We start from the raw sequence: 12,541 nt of genomic DNA, 5'->3' as shown, positions 1-12,541 counted from the left end.
GTCTCCATAGCGAGGTTGGACATACGAGTGGGAATGTGCTGTGTCGGAAGAGACTCAGTCCTGTTATGGCCTAATTAGGCTCATAATGACTGAACACGTCTCAGAAAAACACAGCCAATAGTGGTTATAGATTCAGCACTCACATTCTTATGGTTTCCGGCACTAGCCATTAGCTAGTACTGTTTCTAATTGTTTTAAACAAATCACTATGGAAAAGGACTATAATTAGCTCCCTAGTTCGCAACTTAGCAATCAATAGGGTAAGAGATCTTTGACATCAATCCATGAACAGTGGAGAAGTGAAGTGCATAACCCCTAAGGATGATCACAGCATAGGTAAACATATGTTCATGTTTTCAAGACAGGCACATCTATTAACAATCATTAGCTGCGGTCTGAATGCTTCTAATTTTATAATGCAGTAATGTGTGGTTACTGGGAGCATGCATGTTTTCTTCTAAGATTATATATTGCACAGCTTGATTTATGAGCTATACATTCAAGTCAGCTAGTGATTTAGGGCTGTGTGCTATGTGATAATTCATGTGTCATATTGATGAGTGGAAAGAGGAGCAGGATAACATTTATTTTTAATATTAGCAAATTGGAATTGTGTGAAATTGTTCTTCTTTCAGTAACCATTAACTCTTGTTATTTTCAGTTCAGCCATATTGTTAAACCTTTTACAATCAGAAAATAATTAAACGTTTCAGGGATACAAATATACGCTTAATTCTATCCAGAAATCTGGCTTAGTGCAGAAACACAATATAAAAAAATGCAGGCTTTGGGCAGCCTTTTGTGTGAAGACAGATAACTCTGATGTGGTAAGTGGTGTTGACACGGTTTTACCTTGCGTAACATTGATAAATCTGGTTTATTTCCCTCCAATATGGGATCTGTTGTAAGGTAACATCTTGTTTCACACTTAACTGGATAATGGATACGGGAAGTGATGTTGTCTCTACAGAAAAATCAGCATCAGGCAGAAATGTCCTTTGACAGGCCCAGCTTTTTGTTGAGAGAAAAGTGCTGCACAAATTACCCTTCACTTTGTGGCGCAGTGTGGACAAGGCAGAGGATTTTGGAAGGAGGTTTGAAGGAGATAAGCCGTTTTCTGATTTTACTCACTGTAATCCCACCAAGCGTTGTGTTTCCAAGCTGTCCAGATGTGCAGATCTTCTTTACCCGGCTATGTGTGCAACAAGCAGCTGCTTCGTTAGAGAGGGTCTCATTGATCTGCAGATAACAGAGATGAGCCAGATCTCTGTTTGCACACACTCATGCAAATGCGCTTACACACACACACACACACAGGCTGAATTTCAATAAGAGATAGACAGATACCTTTTTGATCCTGGTGGAAACTGCAGAGTTATGGCAGATAAAAAAAGAGACAAATGATGTGTGTGAGCTCTTCCTGCTTCAGAATACTGCCACTAGCAGACTGATCGGAACAGCAAACATCTGCCTGGATTATGTAAATTGCAGCATTAGCAAAGACAAAACCTGCAATAGATGACAAGCAATTGATGCCCAAAAACGTACTATCGATGCATTTTTTATTGTGATACATTTGCATAGCTGATTATTTTTACCCTGAAATCCACAAAAATGTTTACCTACCAAAAAGCAAGTAGAATTATTAGAAGACTTGTTAGGAAGCAGACTGAAAAAAAAAAAAAACAGATCCACCTTTCTGTGAAGGCAGACTGCAAGGGCAACATAAATGCATCTTGATTCTGTAACACATGGCACTAGAGGCAGCTGAATGCAAGTTCATGGTCTGTTTATTTATGTTTTTCTGTTAATTGGGTCATAATGAGAATACAGGAATTACAGGAAAGCAGAAATGATGTCCCAATAGTGCCTTATTTACATGTCTTATGTCTGCCGTGTTTTAGTGTTGCTCTCTTTGAACCTGATCAAATAATCCAGGTTTGTGTATCTAAAATCACATTTTGGCTCTAGTATATCTCTATGATTTGATGGCTAAGTTAATTACCACCCATATAATACAAAGAAACTGGTAATTGCCCACTGTTTATATAGACTTAGCACATGGGTTGATTTTAGGCTTTACAATGTCAATGAACAATTATACCAATGACATGGCTTTCATAAATTATTTATCTGCTTGAATGCTAATCAGTGATTGCTTGTCCATAGGGGCAGGTTGGGTCAGCTATATACTGTACATCAACAATTGATCATCCTTATATCTAAATACATTTTAGCTTCTAATAACATTCTAATATAACTAGTGACCAGTGATTTAAAGAAATGCTGCTATTTGACAGATATAAGCTAATGTTTCACTAAAGTTTCTCACCTTTCTAAATGTTGTAAGTAGTATTTTCAACAACTATTTTTTAAGAAAAAAAATGAGAATTGCAACAATCACTAACAGGTCCATTGTGGTAGAAATGACATTTCGGCATGCTCAGGGGAGAAGCAGGAGATGAGGCAGTTATTAAAGGGTCAGATAAAAAGGGTCTGTTGAAAAAATATAATTCAATATAATTTATTTCTACACAAAAAAACAAAACAAATTGTATTTGCAAAACATTGTGTCTATGATGTACAGAACCACTTTCAATGGACAAATTAGATACAGAAGTTCAAGTGAAATGCCAGACTTCAGAAAAAAGAAACAGTATACCTTCTGTTCTAAATCTTTGGCATAATTTGAAAAGATGAAAGTACATCTAAAAGTGTTCAAAACAAGCTGCTTGACTCTATGCAGGATGACTATGTTGTTGAATCTTAAGGGTCTATTGCACAGTTACTAACAATTAACTAGGTAATAACTTATAGCATACATCTCAACTTAATTTTGAACCAGACTATGCCATTATTAATGTTGTCCTGCCCCACAAAATCTATGGTCACAAACTGCTGCTGAATATAAAAACTCTAAATAGCTAACTGAATATTAAAACCTCTATAGCTGACAACTTTTTGTTCTTTTCTGTCAGCACTGCTAACTTTAAAATGTCTGAATGTGCTTGAGGTATCCTTAAAGATTAAGTGAACGTAAGCCAAGGAGAACCTTTTATACAAGATTTTATAAAGATTTTAAAGGTTTACACGTTGAACCTTTCCCAGTCACCTGGCTATTCATTTCACTTGTCATCTCATTCAGCTTCAATGTTAAAAGAAACGGCACAAATGCACGCACACACACACACACACACACACACACACACACACACACACACACACACACACACACACACACACACACAAACCTCTTGTACCTCTTTAAGTATGTGTTTGTACATATTGATACTGTACACATATATGCTGTGTTTTTTATTTACTCATTTAACTTAATTGATCAAAATGCTTGCAATTGCATTAAACCATCTCTGCTTCACTGTGACCCTGCAACACATTTTAATTCTGTGCCACACATGGTCAAATACTAAGGGTTTGCATAAATTATAGCATCAATTACAATTGAAACCCTGAGTACTTGTCTGGTAATGCGTATTAAAAAACATTTCTACGAAAACTGAAAAAAGCCTTTGCTATGTGTGGCAAGCAAGTATAAAAAAAGGAAGATGAAACACTTGAAGACCAGCTGAGGCCGGCTCTCCAGCTCATCTATAAACAGAAAGCACCTGCTGTGTATGTTCCTCTTATTTTTAACTATTTCTATATTATACAATTTCAACTATTTTCATTTTTCCTACGAGTGTCCTTCTCTTATCATATAAATATATATATATATATATATATATATATATATATATATATATATATATATATATATATATATATATATATATATATATAAAGAACGTATTCTTTCTAAAGATATTTCTCATGCTGCTGGAGCCACAGTGCTGAAATGGAGACATCTCTGACTACATTGGTTTGGCATTCATGTGTGTGTGTGTGTGTGTGTGTGTGTGTGTGTGTGTGTGTGTGTGTGTGTGTGTGTGTACGTGTGTGTATTTAGTGTTCAAAGGAAGGCGGATTGGCTCTGCTGACTGCACCACTCTCCCCTGTGCCTCAGTAGCAGAATGCGTCACATTTTTCAGCCATTCCTCCATCACCTCCCTCTGGCAAGAGCAGCAAAACAGATGCATTAAGCCAGCCTGGAGCTCACACACTGCTCTGAACTTTCTATTTTTTTCTATTTTTTCTATTATATTTATTTTAATATATCCATTATATTAAGTTTACCTTGCAAGGGTTTTGCATTATCATTACTCCACTATCTAATGACCACAACATATTTTCTATTATGCACTTATCTCACTTTTAGGCAATTTCTCTAAGGATTGTTCAAAAAATGATAAGGATAAAGTTCAATACATTTTGTTTGTTTGATTTAAAATCTCTCGCATATTCCTTGAAAAAACAAAAGAAGGCATGTAAGGCATGTAGTTTAGAACTTAGGAGAACTTAAGAGTTTTGGTCGATAGCTAACCTTATAGGCATCTATATCTACAGTACACTGTGTGCCATGGGGCTTTGTGATAATGAGATGCAATGAGGATAATAGGACAGCGTGCGTGTGTGTGTGTGTGTGTGTGTGTGTGTGTGTGTGTGTGTGTGCGTGTGCGTGTGTGTGTGCGCGTGTCTGTGTGTGTTAATATATATATATATATATATACATATACAGTGGGTACGGAAAGTATTCAGACCCCCTTAAATTTTTCACTCTTTGTTATATTGCAGCCATTTGCTAAAATCATTTAAGTTCATTTATTTTCCTCATGAATGTACACATAGCACCCCATACTGACAGAAAAACACAGAATTGTTGACCTTTTTGCAGATTTATTAAAAAAGAAAAACTGAAATATCACATGGTCCTAAGTATTCAGACCCTTTGCTGTGACACTCAAATATTTACCTCAGGTGCTTTCCATTTCTTCTGATCATCCTTGAGATGGTTCTACACCTTCATTTGAGTCCAGAAATTTTTTATTATACTGATTGGACTTGATTGGGAAAGCCACACACCTGTTTATATAAGACCTTACAGATCACAATGCATGTCAGAGCAAATGAGAATCATTAAGGTCAAAGGAACTGCCTGAGGAGCTCAGTGACAGAATTGTGGCAAGGCACAGATCTGGCCAAGGTTCCAAAAATTTTTTTGCTGCACTTAAGGTTCCTAAGAGCACAGTGGCCTCCATAATCCTCAAATGGAAGATGTTTGGGACGACCAGAACCATTCCTAGAGCTGGCCGTCCGGCCAAATTGAGCTATCGGGGGAGAAGAGCCTTGGTGAGAGAGGTAAAGAAGAACCCAAAGATCACTGTGGCTGAGCTCCAGAGATGCAGTCGGGAGATGGGAGAAAGTTGTAGAAAGTCAACCATCACTGCAGCCCTTCACCAGTGGGGCTTCATAGCAGAGTGGCCCGACGGAAGCCTCTCCTCAGTGCAGGACACATGAAAACCCGCATGGAGTTCTCCAAGATGGTGAGAAATAAGATTCTCTGGTCTGATGAGACCAAGATAGAACTTTTTGGCCTTAATTCTAAGCGGTATGTGTTGAGAAAACCAGGCACTGCTCATCACCTGTCCAGTATAGTCTCAACAATGAAGCATGGTGGTGGCAGCATCATGCTGTGGGGGTGTTTTTCAGCTGCAGGGACAGGACGACTGGTTGCAATCAAGGGAAAGATGAATGCGGCCAAGCACAGGGATATCCTGGACGAAAACCTTCTCCAGAGTGCTCTGGACCTCAGACTGGGCTGAAGGTTTACCTTCCAACAAGACAATGAACCTAAGCACACAGCTAAAATAACGATGGAGTGGCTTCACAACAACTCCGTGACTGTTCTTGAATGGCCCAGCCAGAGCAATGACTTAAACCCAATTGAGCATCTCTGGAGAGACCTAAAAATAGCTGTCCAAAAAAAATAAGTATTTGAACACCTTGCTATTTTGCAAGTTCTCCCACTAAGAAATCATGGAGGGGTCTGAAATTGTCATCGTAGGTGCATGTCCACTTTGAGAGACATAATCTAAAAAAAAAAATCCAGAAATCACAATATATGATTTTTAAACTATTTATTTGTATGATACAGCTGAAAATAAGTATTTGAACACCTGTCTATCAGCTAGAATTCTGACCCTCAAAGACCTGTTAGTCTGCCTTTAAAATGTCCACCTCCACTACATTTATTATCCTAAATTAGATGCACCTGTTTGAGGTCGTTAGCTGTATAAAGACACCTGTCCACCCCATACAATCAGTAAGAATCCAACTACTAACATGGCCAAGACCAAAGAGCTGTCCAAAGACACTAGAGACAAAATTGTACACCTCCACAAGGCTGGAAAGGGCTACAGGGAAATTGCCAAGCAGCTTGGTGAAAAAAGGTCCACTGTTGGAGCAATCATTAGAAAATAGAAGACGCTAAACATGACTGTCAATCTCCCTTGGACTGGGACTCTATGCAAGATCTCACCTCGTGGGGTCTCAATGATCCTAAGAAGGTAAGAAATCAGCCCAGAACTACACGGGAGTAGCTGGTCAATGACCTAAAAAGAGCTGGGACAACCGTTTTCAAGGTTACTGTTGGTAATACACTAAGACGTCATGGTTTGAAATCATGCATGGCACGGAAGGTTCCCCTGCTTAAACCAGCACATGTCCAGGCACGTCTTAAGTTTGCCAATGACCATTTGGATGATCCAGAGGAGTCATGGGAGAAAGTCATGTGGTCAGATGAGACCAAAATAGAACTTTTGGGTCATAATTCCACTAAACGTGTTTGCAGGAAGAAGAATGATGAGTACCATCCCAAGAACACCATCCCTACTGTGAAGCATGGGGGTGGTAGCATCATGTTTTGGGGGTGTTTCTCTGCACATGGGACAGGGCGACTGCACTGTATTAAGGAGAGGATGACCGGGGCCATGTATTGTGAGATTTTGGGGAACAACCTCCTTCCCTCAGTTAGAGCATTGAAGATGGGTCGAGGCTGGGTCTTCCAACATGACAATGACCCAAAGCACACAGCCAGGATAACCAAGGAGTGGCTCTGTAAGAAGCATATCAAGGTTCTGGCATGGTCTAGCCAGTCTCCCAATAGAGAATCTTTGGAGGGAGCTCAAACTCTGTGTTTCTCAGCGACAGGCCAGAAACCTGACTGATCTAGAGAAGATCTGTGTGGAGGAGTGGGCCAAAATCCCTCCTGCAGTGTGTGCAAACCTGGTGAAAAACTACAGGAAAGGTTTGACCTCTGTAATTGCAAACAAAGGCTCCTGTACCAAATATTAACATTGACTTTCTCAGGTGTTCAAATACTTATTTGCAGCTGTATCATACAAATAAATAGTTACAAAATCATACATTGTGATTTCTGGATATTTTTTTTTAGATTATGTCTCTCACAGTGAACATGCACCTACGATGACAATTTCAGACCCCTCCATGATTTCTAAGTGGGAGAACTTGCAAAATAGCAGGGTGTTCAAATACTTATTTTCCTCACTGTATATATATATATATTTATACATTTATCACATTATACTGTATATGCATATTAAACTTGCAGTGTTATAAGCTTTTTACATAGATTTTCTGTGTTTTTCAAATGTTGAATTTCATGATAATATCAGCTTTATATAGAATAAACTTTGTTGCTTTATCGTAGCTCAGAGCCAGACTACTCTGGCAGTATCATTCAGTACGTTTTTTTTTTACTATGGAAATAAACATATCATGATGATTTGGCCAAAATTACTGATCAGTCTGTGCTTTAAACTAATAAACAATATAAGACATCTATTTGATTAGAGGTGTGATAAGAAAAGACAAAACATAAACACTATAGCTCATCAAAACAGAGAAGAAGGCCACTTTCATCAATAATCATTAAATCCTTAAAGGCAATAGTGACTGTGGACAACAGGCTGTGAAATCAGATGTGATTACTATTGTGTGAAAGATATAGGAGGTGACAGAGATGTAAGGTCTGTTGGTTGGGTTACACAGCACTGATAGAATTCTAAACCTCACCTCTGTCTGCATGTGATAAAGCTCGATATCGCTGTCTATCTCTCTCTCCCCATGTGATTTTCTGGTCACGGGAACAGCCTTGGTCAAGCCGAGACGAAAGGTTCAGCAAGTTGTCTGTTCAATTTAGCGCTAGACACCCCTTCCCTCCATCCCGCCATCCCTCCCTCCCTGTATGGTGGCAATTGTTTTCCCACTCATGAGTCTGTTCTAGTTGGTATGTCTGAAAAAAGTATAATCAAATGTGCTCTTTAAGCTTAAAGAGCCATTATAAATAGATGACTTTAATTAGTTTCCAATTTGGCAGTAAAGGGCTTTTGCAGTTTGCTAGCGCATGTGCTTGTGACAGAAACCAGTGACACACTCATTACTGGCCACTGTCAGCCGCAGCCTGGATGCCTCCTGGCAGCTAATGAAGTCACGGTCTAGAAATAGGGCACTTGTAAAGGTGGCCCAAAGAACCTGTAACATTTCTCACGCAGTGGGGCAGCCTTCACTGTACTTGTTTTTATGTTAAGTGAGCTATCCCCTGTGTAAGAGGCACAAAAGAACAAATTCCGTGTAGTGTAGTGAAAACTCATAACAGCAAAGTCCAAATGTACACAATTTTCCTCCTACGGTACAGGGTTGCAATGGATCCAGAGTTTTGTGTTTTTAGAGCAAGAAAATTAGTCTATATCTTATTGACCCACATATAGTGTTTACCAGGCTTACACACAGCAACATTTTTTCATTGAAGAGTAGCTCTTCTTCTGACATGCAACAGTGAATATCTTAATATGTAATCAACAAAACAGGGTATACAAAAAACAAGTAAAGCAATAGTGTTTTTTTATTTCAATGTTCAATGCATCTTATACATTGTAGTGTGAATCAGAATTGTGCAAGCACTGCAGATTTTTTTGAGAAATTTCGTTGGGGAAGAGACAGCGAGAGCACGCCTCCTTAATCGAGACCGAGGCAACGAGGCCGCACCTCCTTCACTGAGACAGACTCAGAGGCCCATCTGTTTTATTAAAATAGAGACAGAGACCATATCTCCTCTATTGGGAGAGAAAGAGAGACCACACCTTCCTCACTGACACAAACCCACTTCACTGGGATATACACAGGGACTACACATTATTTACTGGTGCAGAGATAAATAGAATATCCACACCTGCTTCAGTGGAATTTCAACAGATGCCACACCTCTACCACAGAAAGAGTCTCAGAAAGAGTGGTCATGCTTCCTTTACTTGGACAGCCACTTATCAACCTATCTCCTACTAGATTGCCTGCCATATATTGTTTTGAATCATGGCACTGCATAAAAAAACAGTCCTTTTTTTTCAAAGCTATTTGTGCTCTCAAAGGTTTAATTATCAAATTAGCAATCTTTTCAAAATAGATATTAGACTGGATCTTAGATGAGTTCTTTAAATGGAGATCTGTGAAGCATATAAAGGGAATTTTACTAGAGAAAATATATTGTGTTCCTTTATTTTCTGACCACAGCACATTAGGAGAAACAGAAAGGCAGTGCACACAGCATATCTGAATTTTTAATAGCTCTGCCCATAGCACATTCTTTGCATTACTTTTGCTGAGGAGTAATTGTTGGAGGCATGAATAATTGACAGTGCCGGGGCGAAGCGTCAATGTGCGGTGGTGAGAAATGGATGGAAAGGGCTGAGAGAGCGGGCTAAACAGGATGTAGAATGTGACTGCTAAAATGGGTTTCCATTTGAGCTGTAATGCTCTGAAGTGCTTCCTACTTTCATATGATCAAACAAACTTGAAGCAGGGATTGAGAAGAAGAAAAAAAAACAAGACTACATAAGTTAAAGATGAAATTACCATAGCAATTTAAAATTATATAAACTGTAATAAAGCTGAGAGCATTTTATCTGGGCTTTATTTAAAAGAATAAAAGCATACACCACTTGTCACAGTTCTCACAGTCAGAATAAGATTGAGCGCTCTCTCCTCTTGGGATATACATAGATTTGCATACATAAAAATAGATCTAGAGGTGGCAATTGATCTAGAGATTTTCAGCCAGGTTGTCATTTTTCTCTTTGTGTGTGTGTGTGTGTGTGTGTGTGTGTGTGTGTGTGTGTGTGTGTGTGTGCGCGCGTGTGTGTGCGCGTGTGCGCGTGTGTGCGTGCATGTGTGTGAGAGGAGAGCTGTTATATGAGATACATTACAAAGTTATTGAGTGTTGTGTTTTTGCTGAATGTAATGCACAATATATATAATGCTCACACTTGTTTGTTCATTTGTCAGGCACACACACAGCACAGGCAGGTGGTCATAATGGTATGCCTGATCTGTATATATATATATATATATATATATATATATATATATATATATATATATATATATATATATATCAATTATACCATCAGGGTCATGCAATTAATACACAGATAAATTGAATTCACTTTCACTGCTTTCACTCTTTAATATATATATATTATCTGCCCTGATGTGTATGGGAACTATAGTTGCACTTGTTGCAGCTGTATATACACTGTTCTATTTTTCATATTCTAAATGCCCTCAAACAAATCTTTTAAAGTGTTATGACTCAAGTGTTAAGTGAAGCACTATATTTTTTGCAGCAATATTAGAGGAATAACAAAGTGGTGTAATATCTGATGTTTGAGGCCATGCATTGTCTAATAAAGAAACTGAGAGGCTACAAGTCTCACAGCCTTTACCCATTCTCTATATCCAATAAGGAAATTGTTTTATTACTGTGTTGCTTCTGGTGACATGTACTGTGTATCAAATACGGCCTCAGATCCACCGCCTCCCCTGCAGAGCAAATCCATTTCCTTCCATGATTAATTTCATTGTTGCTGTGGATATTATTATTCGCCTATTCTGCTCAGCGCGCTGCTCCGGTCCTGTTTGTAATTCTGGTGAGGTTGAGCTGTTAGGAAGCGTTCAGCAGGCCAGCGCTATAATAAGATTTAGGGAATTTGCTTCCCTTTACAGCAACCCAAGCACATTTCTAAAGTTGGCTTGTTCGGTCCTGCTGTACAATACACGACAGTGAATCATTTCAAAATAATTACTATGAAATATATCAGAATCAGGGACTTTATTGCCCAGTGCTCAGGTGTAACAATAATTTAAACTAATTATTACACCTGGGCATACTTAACACCTTACAAAAAAACAGTTTTAAATTCATTTTCTCCACTCGTCTTTGAACAATAATGAAATCTAGATCAACTTTACGTCACACCGCCAAATCAGTACGACCAATAACATTTATACTTACTGAGAGAACAGTGAGAGAGTTATTGAGAGACAATCATATTAGAGAGTGAGACATTGAGCATGATTGCATTAACAAAGGAAAAAAGAGTCAAAATGAGACAGTGAGAGAATCCTTCCATTCACTGGCTCACTTTGACTCATATAAGAGCAACAATAAGCAAGAGAAAGGAAGAAAAGTGAGACAGAGATTGAAAGACAGCGTGAGTGAGTGACCATGGGAATAAGAAAAAAAAACCAAGTTAAAGAAAACTGTGAGACAGAGAGACACTGAGTGAGAAGAAAGGGAGATAAATAAGTGAGACAAGTAAGAGAGTAAGTGAGAGTGAGAAGGGAGAGCATGATCAAGTCAGTTTGTGTAAAAGACAATGAATGAGCAAGAGTGTGTGGGAAACACTAAATAAAAGATAGACAAAGTGAAGGAAAGAGACAGTGTATGAAAGGTAGACAGTGAGTGAGACATATTTAATCACATTCACATTCTCCTGCAAAAAGTGTCAGGTAAAATTTCATTTAGTCCTCTTTATAAAGTTCTAATATTTGCCACAGTGCGCCAACGGTAACCAAAACCTCCAGTCCTGAAGTTTAAATAAATAAATACAGAGGTTTCTTTCGGTCATCCCTGAAGCAGGCTTGTTAGTGCTCTGATCGAAGAAGTTTGTGGAGATCCTGTTTTCAATTTCCTGCTCCAGTAACCCTCCTGCCTTCCCCAGTAGCCCCAGCTCTTGCCTCTAAGGGATTTTGCTCTAAACAAGTGCTCTACCATGCATGCCTGGCTAAACAAAATAAATAAATATATATATATATATATATATATATATATATATATATATATATATATATATATATATATATATATATATATATATATATATATATATATATATATTTATTTATTTATTTATTTATTTATTTCAATGAATATGAGAGGTAGCACTAGCATGAATGATTATAGTCTCACTGAGTTAATGAATGTTTCACCATCCTTTATCAAAAATATTTGAAGGAATGTTCCTATATTACATGTAAGAATCTGGGGCTAGGATGTAACTAGGTTGGAAATCTAATATTTGGTTTGGTGTCTGTAACTGTATGAAGCTTTTGTACCTGTGTATTGCATCAGAGCCCTCAGACAAAAGCTATTATTCTTATAGCTGAATTTGATATTACCTTACAGAACTGTTACAGCAGTTTACATCACTAACTGCTTGTTTTACTTCACAAACAACTGAGTTTAAAAAGTAGAAAGAAATAATATTTTGATCTTGCCATTTAGTAT

At 38.1% G+C, this 12,541-nt stretch overlaps 1 long non-coding RNA gene across 2 annotated transcripts in view; it reads right to left on the bottom strand.

The window, feature by feature from the left end:
• The window catches only part of LOC310741869, an 8,337-nt gene extending 223 nt beyond the window's left edge, over window positions 1–8,114 (bottom strand). The window contains exons 1-3 of one of the 2 annotated variants that reach the window (XR_014538075.1): window positions 7,993–8,114; window positions 1,348–1,509; window positions 1–1,239 (exon numbers count right to left, since the gene is read on the bottom strand). The exon at window positions 1–1,239 is cut by the window's left edge and continues 223 nt beyond it. This is a non-coding gene — a long non-coding RNA (uncharacterized lncRNA). The remainder of the gene's footprint in view (window positions 1,240–1,347; window positions 1,510–7,992) is intronic. The other variant, XR_014538076.1, reaches the window with a different exon arrangement.
• Window positions 8,115–12,541: the final 4,427 nt, after the last annotated feature.

This window comes from Silurus aristotelis (assembly GCF_946808225.1).
Source record: "Silurus aristotelis genome assembly, chromosome: 2".
Lineage (NCBI taxonomy): Eukaryota > Metazoa > Chordata > Actinopteri > Siluriformes > Siluridae > Silurus > Silurus aristotelis.
The sequence above is the reverse complement of the archived record's forward strand: the minus strand, read 5'-3'. Positions and strand labels throughout refer to the sequence as shown.